A 14,032-nucleotide genomic window follows, 5' to 3' on the forward strand; every position below is an offset into this window, starting at 1 on the left:
GAAACTTTCTTTAACTTTGTACTGGGATTGTATTTTTACTATAAATACACACGTGTTGGTAGACCATGTTGATACATTTGTATTACAATTGAAAGGATTACTTTAATATCATTAATTATTATTCATAAAAGCAAAGAGGCAGGAAACAAGTTTTGTGGAAATGCCTTTGCACATATGATTCCCTCTGCTCAGAATATTTCTCAAGATCTGCCCATCTGCAGAGTCCAACCATTGGCCATTTTCTTATAGAAACCTTACCCGTTGCATAAAAATAAAAGTTTCCCCTTTTTTGTACCTCTGTATAGCCTCAGGTTCTGCCTAGTTCCCCCGTTAAACTTAAAGTTCTTTGAGGTGAGGATCATGCTTTCTTCCTCTTTGTATTTCTCAGTCATATAGTACATGCCCAGTCAATGCTGGTTATGTTGAAACTCTTCGAGTTGAGTTAATTAAAATTGATTTTCTTGCTCACTGGATTTTGAAAGCCGTTGTTTCATTGTAATTTTTTTCTCAAATGTTTCATCCATTTGAAAGAACAAAGGTGAGGGGTGCCTGGGGGGCTCAGTCGTTGGGCGTCTGCCTTCAGCTCAGGTCATGACCCCAGGGTGCTGGGATCGAGCCCTGCATCGGGCTCCCTGCTCAGCGGGAAGCCTGCTTCTCCCTCTCCCAATCCCCCTGCTTTGTATTCCCTCTCTCACTGTGTCTCTCTCTGTCAAATAAATAAATAAAATCTTAAAAAAGAAAAAAGGTGGACATAGAAACCTAAAATTGGACGTGACTACTTCATAAGGTCATATGCAACTTGAGTGGAGACAGGCATCTGTTGGCCCATTCTCTTTAAGAACCATGCATTTATTGCTTTACTTTGGAATCAGTTGCTAACCATTTGTTTTGTTTCTTTTATTTTAAAACAAAAATGTTTCTTGACTTCTCTTATATGTCTCCTTGGTCTACTCATTATAACCAAAGCAGTTTAGTTTTCTAATAAATACCTATGGCATATAAAGCATTGCAAAATATTCTGTTGATGACACTGTTGTTGAAAGACTGAGATATGGTCAGTATAGATCAATCATATATACATGAACTCATTTAAAGACAATGGTGAAACAATTATCCAATACAAAATTGTAGATGATAGAAGAAATTGGTCATAGCACAATTATTTCTAAAATACTTTCTTACATGCTATATATGAAACTATTTCCCATGAGACAAAATGTCAAACAGAATGAATCAATACGTGACACTGAAACATGAGCCTTCAGAAGTGGGTGAGTTTAAAGATCTGCAGATAAAGACAGGTGAGACAAGACATCCTGAGTGGCACAGGAAAAGACAAAGAAGGTCAATGTCATGGGAGCCAAGGAAGAAGATTCTTATTTGAAAAATGGACAAGGATAATCGAGGCCTCCAGGAAAAGATTAGAAAGCTCTGAAGAAGTAAATAATCACAAGGTGGCTATGATGGAGTTGTAAATTTACTCACATTCTCCAGATTTGAAAAGAAATCATAGCCTCCTTATTTTTTGGTAACAATGAGATGGTCTTCATCATATGCGCCCACAAGGTAGGAAGAACTACAAGAAAAAGAAACAATTTAGTCTCATCCCAAAACTAAATCCACTGTAATACCAATCTCTGGTAAGATGAATAGTATCTTAGATCAGGCTCTCTTCTGAGCTTTTCCTCACAGGGTTTCCGCAGTTTGGGAGTGTGTGGTTTATGTGACCATTGTAGAGGCTGTGGGAAGGGGTCCCCTCTGGAAGCTCTCTGGCCTCTGATGTGCAGTAGCTGGTTTGGTTTGCTGCCTCAGCCACGTGGCAATGGAAGGGTTCCCAGAGCATCTGAGGAGGGTTCAGGCATCTGCTATGGAAGTGTGAGCTAGTGAAACTCGGGTCTGAACACCCTGGATTGGGTCAGGGCACAGCCATCTTCCTGCTCACTCAGCCCCACTGTAATCTTCATAGGCACTTGATTACTCAGCTACTGAACCTTGACTTCTGAGCTCCCTGGTGCAGGCCCCAGCCTAACTCTCACCTTACTTGCACATGTCCTCCTCAGGGAACACAGGCACTGGAGATTCTATCTGTGACACAGAAGAAGCTGATATAAGAGGAAGCCAGACTCACGTCATCTCTCTGCCACCAAGTTCACCTGCTACATCTGGCCCAGATAAATTATAGACTTTGGGGGCATCTCCTCTCATGTCACACAATTTTCCTATTAGGACTTATACCTGGAAAGGGTTTTCTCCTTTCCTGTGTCTCACCTTCCTCTACTTGCCCCTCCTTTTCTCTTCCCATCACCCTTGGGACCACAAGGGTAAGATTTTCTTGCTTCCTCTTTCCTTCTGGCTAGAACTTTTTTATTTCAAAACTGTATGATCCATCTGGCAGGCCAGGTTCTAGAAACTTTAAAGGGAGAAATGAAGGAATTTAGAAAATCCTCCCTGAGGCGGCTCTCATAATCTCCCCCAGGTTGTCAAGTCTGTCTAAGAAAATAACTCTTCACAGGGAAATGCAAAGACAGCATATTACATTTCTCAAAATACTATATTTGTAATCTTTACTCTCTTATGACACTATCCTTTCTCTAAGGATAGTGTCATAATATGGAAAATATTTGGATGATACTTCTGTGCTCTATGAAATTTTCCTGAAGAGAAAACTGAAGTTTGTTTCATTTCTGAACTTCTAATGCCCTTTCTTAAAAAAAAAAAAAAGACGATTTTTAAAGCAGTTTTAGCTTTACATAAAAACTGAAAGAGATATCCAGAAATTTTCCAAATATTCCCTGCTCCCACATGTGTATAGTCTCCCCCATTACCAGCATCACTCACCAGAATGGTCCATTTTCTATGAAGGATGAACCTCCACTGACACATCACAGTCCATAGTTTACTTTAGGATCCAGTCCTGGTGTTGTACATTCTAAGGGTTTGATAAATATATAATGACCTATATTATCATTATAATATCACAGAGTATTTTCAGTGCTCTAAAATTCCCTTTTTAAAAAGTATTTTTTCCATGTTTCTATTTTTTTCTTTCTTGGTAACTATTATTACATTTCCTAGTTTCCTAATGTTCTAAAGCCACAATGTCTACATTTACTTACTAATTTGTTCATATTAATTTCTGTATCTTAAGGATAAAACCTAATTGAGTTTGTGTAAGTTCTAAACCAAATGCACTAGCACTGTCATCTACCCTACCTCTTCAAAGAACACTGCTTGGTGTTATCTGCAAACTTCAAAAAGATCCCTTTTATTTTCCTAATGGTGTTTGATTCTGTTGACCTGTTGAGTTTTCAAGTGTGAGACAGACTCCGGAGATGTGTAGAGTAATGTATGTTTCATTTTTCTGAACTTTCAGTAGAGTTGGTAGTTCTAGTTGTTTTTAAGCACTTGAACTAGAGATGCATTTTTGACCAAAAAAAAAAAAAATTAAATTTGAGGTTATACACTACAAGCTTCAGAGGAAGTGAACCAAAATTCAGAGGTGTGATTTAATCATTGAAAAAGTGTTAGACACTATTTTGACCACAAGTGCCAGTCATATCAGTGGGAAAGGACTAGAAGGGTACAGACATAAACTCATTTTCATTTCTGTGCATCTTCCTTTAGTATTTTTATCAGATTACCATGTATAGCAACTTGCCATTCTGTGGTTACTCACTTCTAACATTGTAAATGTCGAGAAATGCCAGACTATCACCTTGGACTTTAAAGTGTGATTGTTTTGTGTGTATGTGGTTTCATACCCAAGTGAGTCATTCTGCCAAGAACCTTGAGAATATCAGTCCAGTCTAGACATTCCACTCTTAATGATTGATATACCAGTGTTGGCATAAGATTACGTATCATTACAAACAGGATGTAGGTGTAAAATGATTCTGTGTAAATACAAATATTATATTCTTAAACCCACAAAATCTTGACTAGTCATTTCCTCTGCTAAATCTTTCCATTCCCGCCATTTCCATTTATTATCACTTGTATCAACAACTCATCAGGAAACCTCATATCTGTAGAATAATCGCTTCCTGTCCTATTTGTATTTCCAGCTTGTCTTAGTAGCTTCAGTAAAAATCTATTAAATGAATGAATCCTGACTTACAGGAAAGCCATTGCAAAATATGCACCTCTACTGCTCATATCCAACTCTTTTTCTCCTCAAGTCTCTTCCCTAGGGATTTCTTAACAGCTTCTAGAAATTCTTCACTGATTTTCACAGTGTTCTCCTATTTTACCAACTAGCAGATATGACTATAGCTAGAGTGATTATATAAATGTTACTGTTAACGGATTTTTTGTTTTATAGGAAAATCAAGTTTAACTGCAAGATATTACTTGGGAGAGTATCTTTGGGAATATCAATCACTTTCGCATGAATAAATCTGCTTGTGATGGTCATACCAGTTAAAATGGAAGTTTGGAAAACTGGATGTTCATTTTATCACAAATATTCCTTTGGGCCCCAATCTTTTAAAAGGTTTTAAAATGTTGGCATCAACTGGTAAATATATTGTGACTCCTGTAAACCTCTTATGAAATGTTTTGATAAGCATAATGTAGAAGGATGTATAGTGAAGGTATAGCCTACCAAAAATTACTTGTATTTTTTTCCTTTATTGAGAAAAGGGGTAACTCTTCCTGGTATAAAAACAGAATGTTCTTTTAGAATTACCAAGGGTGGCATCCTTTAGAAGGATAAATATGATGAGAAGTTCCTGTTTGTCTAGGGAGGAGTATGAGAGCACCTTTTCAGTTTTGAGAATTGAAAAGAAAACTACCCAGTGCTTTGGCTGAACCCCAATCAGGGCTACTCTTCCGATGATAGGCCTCTTATCAGTTGTTAAATTATAAATATTTCTGTACTGGTTGGTATATAGCTTCCTCTCTGATTTATTTGCCCTGTTCCCTTCCAGAAACAGTAGCCCTCCTTACAACCAAGCCACTACCTGATGATCTCCAGGATCCTTCTTGGGTGCTAGGGCCTGCTTCAGTCCTGATTCACCTGAGCTCACACAACATCACCTGCTGGGTCATTTTGAGTTTAGGCCTACGAAACATGATGCATTGGAATCCCCTTTATGAAAAACTTGAATGAGTGGCAAGCAGCACCCAAGATAACAGGCAGAGCAGAGGACCCAGTACCAGTCACTAATGCCAAGACCCACGCCTGATACAGCTTCACCTCTCACAACTTGGGTGCTCCATGAGAGGGACTCAATTACCTAGTTACTCAGCCATAACTGCCATCATGCTTTGGAGCTATCTGCCCCAGAAAACAACCCCATGTGCCCATGGCATTAGTCTACCACCTACAAACCCCATAGCTTATGTTCTATTTTTCACATCCACGAAGCAACAGGGAGTAGACAAATCTTCAACCTAAATGCTCGTGGTGACTGTGGAAAATGTTCCACCATGCATAATGCTAGGGAGAGCTCTGTCCTAGCGAGGAGTAAGCAGTGCTGTTAACTTGGCCCACAACTGGCTAAGGCCAACCTTTACTCTCCCACCAGAGTAACTCTTGAGCAGACAAGGTATAAAGACAGGAACAAGCTCATCTGGCCTGCCCCAGGAAACACACAAAAGCACCAGAAACTGTGGACAGTTAAGGCACATTATTTTTTCCTGAACTGTACTTAAATAAAATACTGAAAAATAAATGAACATATTCTCATTTGGGAGAAACCCTCTCCTCTTTAACATTCTCTCAACTTTCTGTTGGATTAATGGTCTTAAGAACCTATTGCCTTTTTGTTTTCTTGTGGGGTTTGTTTTTGGTCCAGTTTTCACTATAATGCCTGTGTCCTCCTGATTCTTAGCTCCTTGTCTTTAACTAACCATAGTAGACAGAACAATGACCTCCCAAAGATGTCCTAGTCCTAATTTCTAAAAGTTATGAATATATGTTACAAGGCAGAAGGGAATTAAGGTTGCAGATGGAACTAAGGTTACTTCTCAGCTGGTTTTTAAAATGGGGAGATTATTTTGGGTTATTTGGGTAGGCCCAATCTCCTCCTAGTCCTTAGCAGAGAAACTTTCCCGGCTGTAAGTCAAAAAGAGAGAAATGTTGAAAGAAGGGCCAGAAAGATCCTATTTCTAAAGAGTTTGACCCTCCATTGCTGGCTTTAATGATGGAGGAAGGGGGCCATGAACTAAAGAATGTGAGCAGCCTCCAGAAGCTTCAGCAGTGAATGCAGCCATTATTGATGCCTTGATTTTTAGCCAGTGAAACCTATGCTGCACTTTTAACCTAAAGAACTATAACATAATACTTTTGTATTGTTTAAGCTACTGAGGTTGTGGTAATTTGACACAGCAGCAGTAGAAAACTAGTACACCAACACTCCCCTCCCCCCAAACACACACACAAAAGAAACAAAACTAAACAAGAGAAGTTCATGATAATGACACAACTGTCTTGGGCCACATTCTCTGGAGCCAAGAAAGGAGAAAACTACCCCTCAATTTCCTTACAGTTTGACAGACTTTTGCTTAGTTATTGGTCTCTGTCTGGGCTTTCACTGACAAAGTTCTCTGAAGCTCCTGAGCAGACTGTCACGGTGAGGCATACTTTGTCACACAACAGAAAAATAGGAGACCCTTGGATGCTCTAGAAGTGATAGGGTGAAAGCCAAACTTCTTGAAAGATAAGTCCACACTCTCTGTCCCTTTTCCTATTCTCAACATCTGTCAGTTGGAATTTGTCCCAGTCGTTAGTGAAATTCATCTGAGGGCTTCCTAGAAGCAGGGTGAGCTCTGTCTGTAGAGAAGTCTAGACCTGATGCCTATCTGAGTGAGGCTTTTTAGAAGCTACAGTTATAAAGTATACATTTTTTCTCTCCAATTATCTCTGATCCTTTTTGTTCAACATTACAGACCAGCGTCAGGTGTAGAGAATCAGAAGAGGACCAGTCTGTCCATCTTCACAGAAAGCCAAAAGGAGAGTACCATTCAAGACCAGAGTGATGGTAGCTATGATCAGTGAAGTACAATTTCACTGGAAGAAAGATCAGGGTAGGGGGAATGAAGGATCTGGTTTTTGAGTACATATAAATGTAACCTTACGGTTTGGAGGAATACTTGGGCCTGGGGTATCAGGGTTGGGGGGGCTCAATCCCTAAATTCAACCAGTGGAGATTTAAGCAACTCTAATTCATTTATCTAAGGAAAATCTAAATTTATTTTGTGGTCCACAATGTAGTAAGGTGTAGACATTGGTTATAGTGTTGGAGATACAAGAGGGTTACTATGCCTAGTGCAGTGTGCATCCTTATTACAAACTCTGGAATGGAATATTTGTTTGTTTAGAGACAGAGCATGCATGAGAGCATGGGTGGGGTGAGGGTGTGTGGAGGGGCAGAGGGAGAGAGAGAATCTTAAGCAGGCTCCACTCCCAGCACAGAGCCCAATGCAGGGCTCAGTCTCATGACTTTGAGATCATGACCTGAGCAGAAATCAAGAATTGGAAGCTTAACTGACTGAGCCACCAAGCGCCCTGGATTTTTGGATTTGATGGATTTTTTGGAATGTTGTACTGATATGGATAGAGGATATCAAATGGATGTGGATTCTCACATATCAATTCTGCTTTGAAGGAACCCATAAACTGTGATGAGACTGAAATGAAAGAAATCAAACCAAAAAGCTGGTTTCATACCCTGACCTGGTATAGAGAGAACTAAGGAAGATTGTCAGGAAGAAAAAAAATGAGGAATGCAGTCTTACTAAAGCTTGCTGACCAAATGAATTAAGTGAAATCACTAGGTAGATGCTAGTACCAGAAAGTGATCAATAAATCCCCTACCTTGGACAGTAAATATTTTGAAAGATTAAATATTTTTTTAGAGACTGGAAAGTGGGTACTATGACATGCAGCCTGAACATAGGCCTGATAACATCCCTAAATCCAAAGTTAGGTATGCGTCCTGTTACAGAAACCATGTGTAAAATCCTTACCCTCTTTTTCAATACTCCTGCCTCCGAGCTGGTCACGGCCCTCCTTGTCCCCCTCCTGGATCAAGTGGTAAGAGCTGCTCCCCCTGGTTTCCATGCTCTCATGCCCCTCAGCAGACTACCTGTGGCCATGAGGCTCTTCTCCTAAACACAGATCTGACCTTGTCTTTCCCCTGCTCAAAAGCCTTCAATTAGCTCCCAGTACATAAATAACACCTAACTTCTTAGGATTGAGATGTAAACTCCTCCAATAGGTGATTCCTACCTAGCTTTCAGGCATTATCCCCTGTAATAATGCTCCCCTTCTTCTTCACTCCCAATACATCTAGTCTAACTGTAGGTGTCCAAACATTTCTTGCACCCAACTGCTTCCATAGATAGTAGAGCTTGATATTTTGGAAGGGAAGATTCAGGTCTCAGTCCATCACTCACTAATGTCATTGACTTGGGGCACATCCCTTTGCCTTTCTTTTCCTTGATGCCATTATCTGTAAGATAGGAAACTAAGACGGATGCTCACCTTCCAGGGCGGCTGTCAGGGTCAAATGAGAATGATGGTGAAAGCACATTTTAAGCTGTAAATTGGCATCTGAATGAAAATTATAAATATGGCTATTCTTTCCCATTAGATACTTAGCTCCTATAGATAACTACCCCAACTTCATTTTGTTTTCTCCCAAATCTCACAGTGATAGGCTTTCAACAAATGTGTTTTGAGTTGAAACACTGCATATTTTAGGCTCAAACATTTGTAATATGCCTCCTTAAAAGTCTGTGCAATATAGGGATGGGGGCCAGTAGAATTCTCCCACTCTTCCAAGTAAATCTGAAAGAATCCTACAGAGGAGAAAATCTATTTTAATAATGCACACTTGGTTTTCAAAATTTAATTATGTCAAAGAAATTAACATCACAATGGTAAGTTTTCTTATTACAATTTTTCTGATATTATGGCTGATAGTAATACTATTTACAAGAATCCTAGGGGCGCCTGGGTGGTTAAGTCAGTTAAGCGTATACCTTCAGCTCAAGTCATGATCTCAGGGTCCTGGGATTGAGCCCCGAGTCAGGCTTCACGCTCAGCGTGGAGCCTGCTTCTCCCTCTCCCTCTGCCCCTCCCCCTGTTCGTGTTCTCTCTTGCTCTCTCTCACTCTCAAATAAAATCTTTTCTTTTTTAAAGATTTTATTTATTTATTTGACAGAGAGAAACACAGTGAGAGAGGGAACACAAGCAGGGGGAGCGGGAGAGGGAGAAGCAGGCTTCCTGCAGAGCAGGGAGCCTGATGCGGGGCTCGATCCTGAGACCCTGGGACCATGACCTGAGCTGAAGGCAGACGCTTAACGACTGAGCCACCCACGTGCCCCTCAAATAAAATCTTAAGGAAAGAATCTTAGGAGCCACATGATAGGTAAAACGTATAAAAAGTCGATGACCACCTTGTAGAAATGTTCATACCTTTTAGCATTCATAAGATCCATAATGCGTGAAATTTTCAATAGGCAGTTTTTAAGTCAAAGGGGGTAACCTTTGATAAGGTTAAAGAGATAAGGAAGAAGGAAGAGGAAAAGAAGAGAGAAGCTCCCTGTGTTCGTTTTTCATTATGTCTTGGCATTTTGTATTATGGATACCCTTTTTCTCTTTACAGGGAACGGTGTCTGAGAAGGAAAAGAATCAAAGAACATAGAATTTGAAAGCTAAAAGTTTGTGTTTTTTTTTAATAGATTATCAACTCCAAACCCCTTCTTTTACAGGTGAAGAAACTGAGATAGGAAGATGATACAGGAGGAGTCCAGGGGTTTAAAATCTGATCGTGGTACATTACCTGTTTGCTAAAAGATTTGACAGTTATCTGCAAATTTATCTTCCTTTTAGAAAAGCAGACACTGCTGCTGCTGTTTCTTATAATGGTATCTTTATTTCCTGGGGAGTCTCTCCATTGTGACAGGAAGTGCTTTTCCTAAAGCTATGAATAATAACCTCTCGGCTTTGTCAGGCACTGCAGTACAATGCAGCGAACAATATCCCGGTGCCCTCAGTAGAGTTAATGAGCCTCCCAAGGCTACTAATTTACTTTAAGGGAGTAGCTTAGAATTCAGGAAGATTAGATTCGTCTTTATTATATCAGTGCCCTTTTATTTTGTTAACCTAATGCCCCTAACATTTCCCACCATTATATTGCTTTCCTTCCTTTTATACCCAAAGCCCTTACAGGAGTAGAGTGTGTGGTACCCTCTCCCTTTACCTCTCACCCCTTCATTTTTTTTTTTTTTTTTGGTTGCTTTCCATAAACCCATAAATATTCTGTGTTTTAGGAACTTTGCTTCTAGACAAATTCAGATGTCCTTTCTTAATCTTCTCCTTCTGGATTCCTTTGTCATATTAAACAAGTTTGACTTTGCCCTTCTGAAAACTCTTTCATCACTTGAATTCCATCGTCCTAAAACAAACTTCCTGACCACCCCTGACCACTGCTCTAATTACACTTCATCCCTAGGTCCTTTTTCTCGGGGTATTCCTGAGGCTCACTGGTTTTCTCACTCTCCTATTGAGACGAGTTTACCTACTGGATGGCCTCAGATCACGTCCACGCGATGACCCCCAAATCTTGGTCTCTAATGAGCACTCTAATCTCATGATTCCAGTTATTCTTGTCTTTGATCCTGCCATCTCCTAATTTAACATATCTAAAACCAAACTCATCACTCCCCTAAATAAACTGTAGCCCTTTCCAATACACCATTAAAAAAATAAAACTAAAGAAGTCTCAGCTTTTGCACTTCAAAAATAGTTATTTTTGCTCCCACTTTAAAAACCTATTTGAAGAATTAGGAAGTTGCCCTGATAATTTATTGTGTTTCCTTAGTGACTGCTTTCATTTCTTCGCTTGCTGTCATCACCTGAATCCATCCATCCATCTCCCCACCATCAGCCCCTGGTTAATCTTCTTCCAGACAAACTGACTTTTAAATTGTCTGTACAAAAAAAAAAAAAACCCTCAGTGTCAGTTTTCACTGAATTATGTGTATTAAGTGTGCCTGAATATGTTAAACAGCTCCACTTGGTAGAACTGCTAGTCTTCACCTGCCTTTATCCTGGCTTCTCTCTAATTTAAACACCATGCACTTAAATTCTCTATTACACAATGGGTAGGATCGGTATAGCAGAAATCAGCCTATCCTTTGTTCTTACTTGCGTTGGGAGTAACTCTGTGGGGAATAGAGAAGGCAGAGAAAAACATCCCCCCCTCCAATGATAGTTTATCTAATAATGTCCTGATGCCAAGGCCATCCTCACTTGTAAGAACTATTCATTCATAATCTCTAGTTTTATCATTTCGATTTTGCCCGTTACTTCCCTTCATGCTGCATAGCTCAGCTTCTGTGCCATACACATGTATCATTCTGTAGAATTTCCAGCAGCGACCTTTTTTTAAAAGCCAAAGGGTGGGTAACCATCTCAGGGAATAGGCATCTCTGGTACCCTTGAAGAATGTTAGTAATCTATGATTTTTCTGTATAATTTTAAGTCCTACGGTCTCCTAAGTTTGTTGATTCTTCAACTACAGTTCCATTCATTTGACAACTACTGTTGAGCCACTACTGCTGGGCTTCTGGTACTTTGGTTCTGAGAATAAAATGCTGAAGTTTGATAGACCAGACTCTGCCTTCATAGAGTGGGGAAGACAGGTACTAAATAGGCAGTTATGAAGAAATTTGAGGAGTATTATGATAAGGGAAGTCCAGAGTTCTGTGGAAGTATGTGGTATTAATATTACCACCTCAGTTCCACTACCTGTTGGCAGTGAGATCAAAATAAAGTTGAACTCTCAAAGGCTCATTTCCTCATAGGTAAAATTGCAGCCAATAATAACAGCTGCTTCACAGATTTGTTATGAGGATTAAACTTTTTAAAAAGTACTTAGTACAGTGTTTGGCACCTAGTAAGCACCCAATAAATGTTAACTGCCATAATAAAATGACATTAATTTTATGCTACAATACCGTTTTACTATGTTCACTTTTATTTTGACCACTTAAAATTCTTTTTTCCCCTCAATTCTCGGCAGCCATATTTTTCATTTCTGACTCAAAGTTTCTAAAGCTTCTATAGGTTTGTCCATTTAGTCAATTTCTCAGGCCATTCTTTTATTGAAAACATATTTACTGAGTGTCCAGTCTGAACCAGACTGTGTGCTAGACGCTGATAATAACATACTGAACATAATAAACAGGATCCTTTCCCTGAGGGAGCCTACAGTCTCCCCCTCAGACAGATGGGTGAGGAGCAAATCACTCCTTGAAGGAGTACAGGATGGCAAGCTGTCTCAGTATGTGCAAAAACACAAAGATAAAAGATAATGGTCTTTTATCTGAGCAAAAGCAAACAAGCTTCAAGCTATGAAATTAGAACAAACTAGTCCCTGTGTCATAGAAATGATGCTTCCTTCTAGAGCTCTAGATCCTAAAATAAGCAAAGATCAATGTTAAAACACAGAATATTATATTTCCAATAACCTTCTGTTTCCTTGCTCTATGAGATAGCTGGCAAAAACACTATTTATTAAAATTTAATAATGGGCTGTAGTATACAAATAATGAAAATTTAAATATGGTCATTTTCTTTAGAATGTGACCTATGCTAAATACTCTGTTAACCTTGGAAATGCACATTCTATTTCCATCTAACAGTGCAATCCACAGCTTACATGTTTGGCCAGTGATTAAACTTGTGTTATTTAATTTGTTTCTAGGCCCTAGAAGTACTTAAAGATGTGAGTACAGAAATCTATCTTAGTTGGGAGACCTGGACCAGTACCTTAAATCCTCAATGCCTCGTTTCTTCATTAGTAAAATGGAGTTAATAATAGTATCTTCCTCAAATCGTTAGAATGTGGCACATACTGAGAACCCAATAATCCTGTGATTACATGTTAGCTATAGGATTTGGCTAAGTTTAAAGAAAAGTGAATTATTTGAGGCCATTTAGGGTATGATTTAGGGTAGGATTTAGAGTACCCAGCTTTCCTGGTTTGTCAGGGACTTAAGTTTCACCTGACACAGGACTTTCAGTGCTAACGGGACAGTGTCAGGCACAAAGGGACAGTTGTTACACTAGTCTCAATTCACATTTGTAGAAGGCAGTGTGTGAGGGATGGAGTAGCTGGGTGACAGACACTGGGGAGGGTATGTGCTATGGTGAACGCTGTGAATTGTGTAAGACTGTTGAATCACAGACCTGCACCTCTGAAACAAATAACACATTATATGTTAAAAAAAAAAAAAGAAAAAGAAGAAGAAGATAGCAGGAGGGGAAGAATGAAGGGGGGGAAATCGGAGGGGGAGACAAACCATGAGAGACTATGGACTCTGAATAACAAACTGAGGGTTCTAGAGGGGAGGGGTGGGTGGGTGGATGGGTTAGCCTGGTGATGGGTATTAAAGAGGGCACATTCTGCATGGAGCACTGGGTGTTATACGCAAACAATGAATTATGGGACAGTACATCAAAAAAATAAAATAAAAAAATAAAAAGGCAGTGTGTGGACCCACGGGGACTATCCCCTGTTTCCATGACACCATTACTCTGCCAGAGGAATGACTAATCCTGTTTTCTATCAGCTAAATTGCATGGTCCAATGATGGAAGCAGTGATGAATCAAGGATCATGATAAATCTAATTTGGGGCACCTAAGTTTCTTGAATTTTAGTTCTTGAATTTTGATTGGTTAACAGTGCTTCAGGGTTTTCTGTGTCCCACAGCAGAAAGCCAGGGAGTAAGGAATGGTTTCTCAAGCATACCTGAACTAGTTATAAGGGAGAACTGCTTTTAAGTCTGGTTAAGTATGTGGCCTTCTGCTTCTATTTCCTAAAATGGGTTAAAAAGGTCAGAATTTAGCATCTGTGCTTTAATGAGTGCTTAAATAACAGTAACTTCAGCTGAGGAGAGTTGAAATTGGGAGAAGGATCACAGGTCTGATCCTTAGGCATATTCTCAGAGCCCCAGCATCATAGTAGGGAGAGGATGAAGAAAAAATGCTAAAATAGTGCCTGAATTCTGGCATTC

General features: G+C 39.6%; 1 long non-coding RNA gene across 1 annotated transcript in view; it reads right to left on the reverse strand.

The window, feature by feature from the left end:
• Positions 1 to 1,514: 1,514 nt before the first annotated feature.
• The window catches only part of LOC113911862, a 36,279-nt gene continuing 23,761 nt past the window's right edge, over positions 1,515 to 14,032 (reverse strand). Inside the window, exons 3-4 of the long non-coding RNA XR_003516609.1 lie at positions 2,839 to 2,929; positions 1,515 to 1,576 (exon numbers count right to left, since the gene is read on the reverse strand). This is a non-coding gene — a long non-coding RNA (uncharacterized LOC113911862). The remainder of the gene's footprint in view (positions 1,577 to 2,838; positions 2,930 to 14,032) is intronic.

The sequence above is a fragment of the Zalophus californianus genome, chromosome 12 (assembly GCF_009762305.2).
Source record: "Zalophus californianus isolate mZalCal1 chromosome 12, mZalCal1.pri.v2, whole genome shotgun sequence".
Lineage (NCBI taxonomy): Eukaryota > Metazoa > Chordata > Mammalia > Carnivora > Otariidae > Zalophus > Zalophus californianus.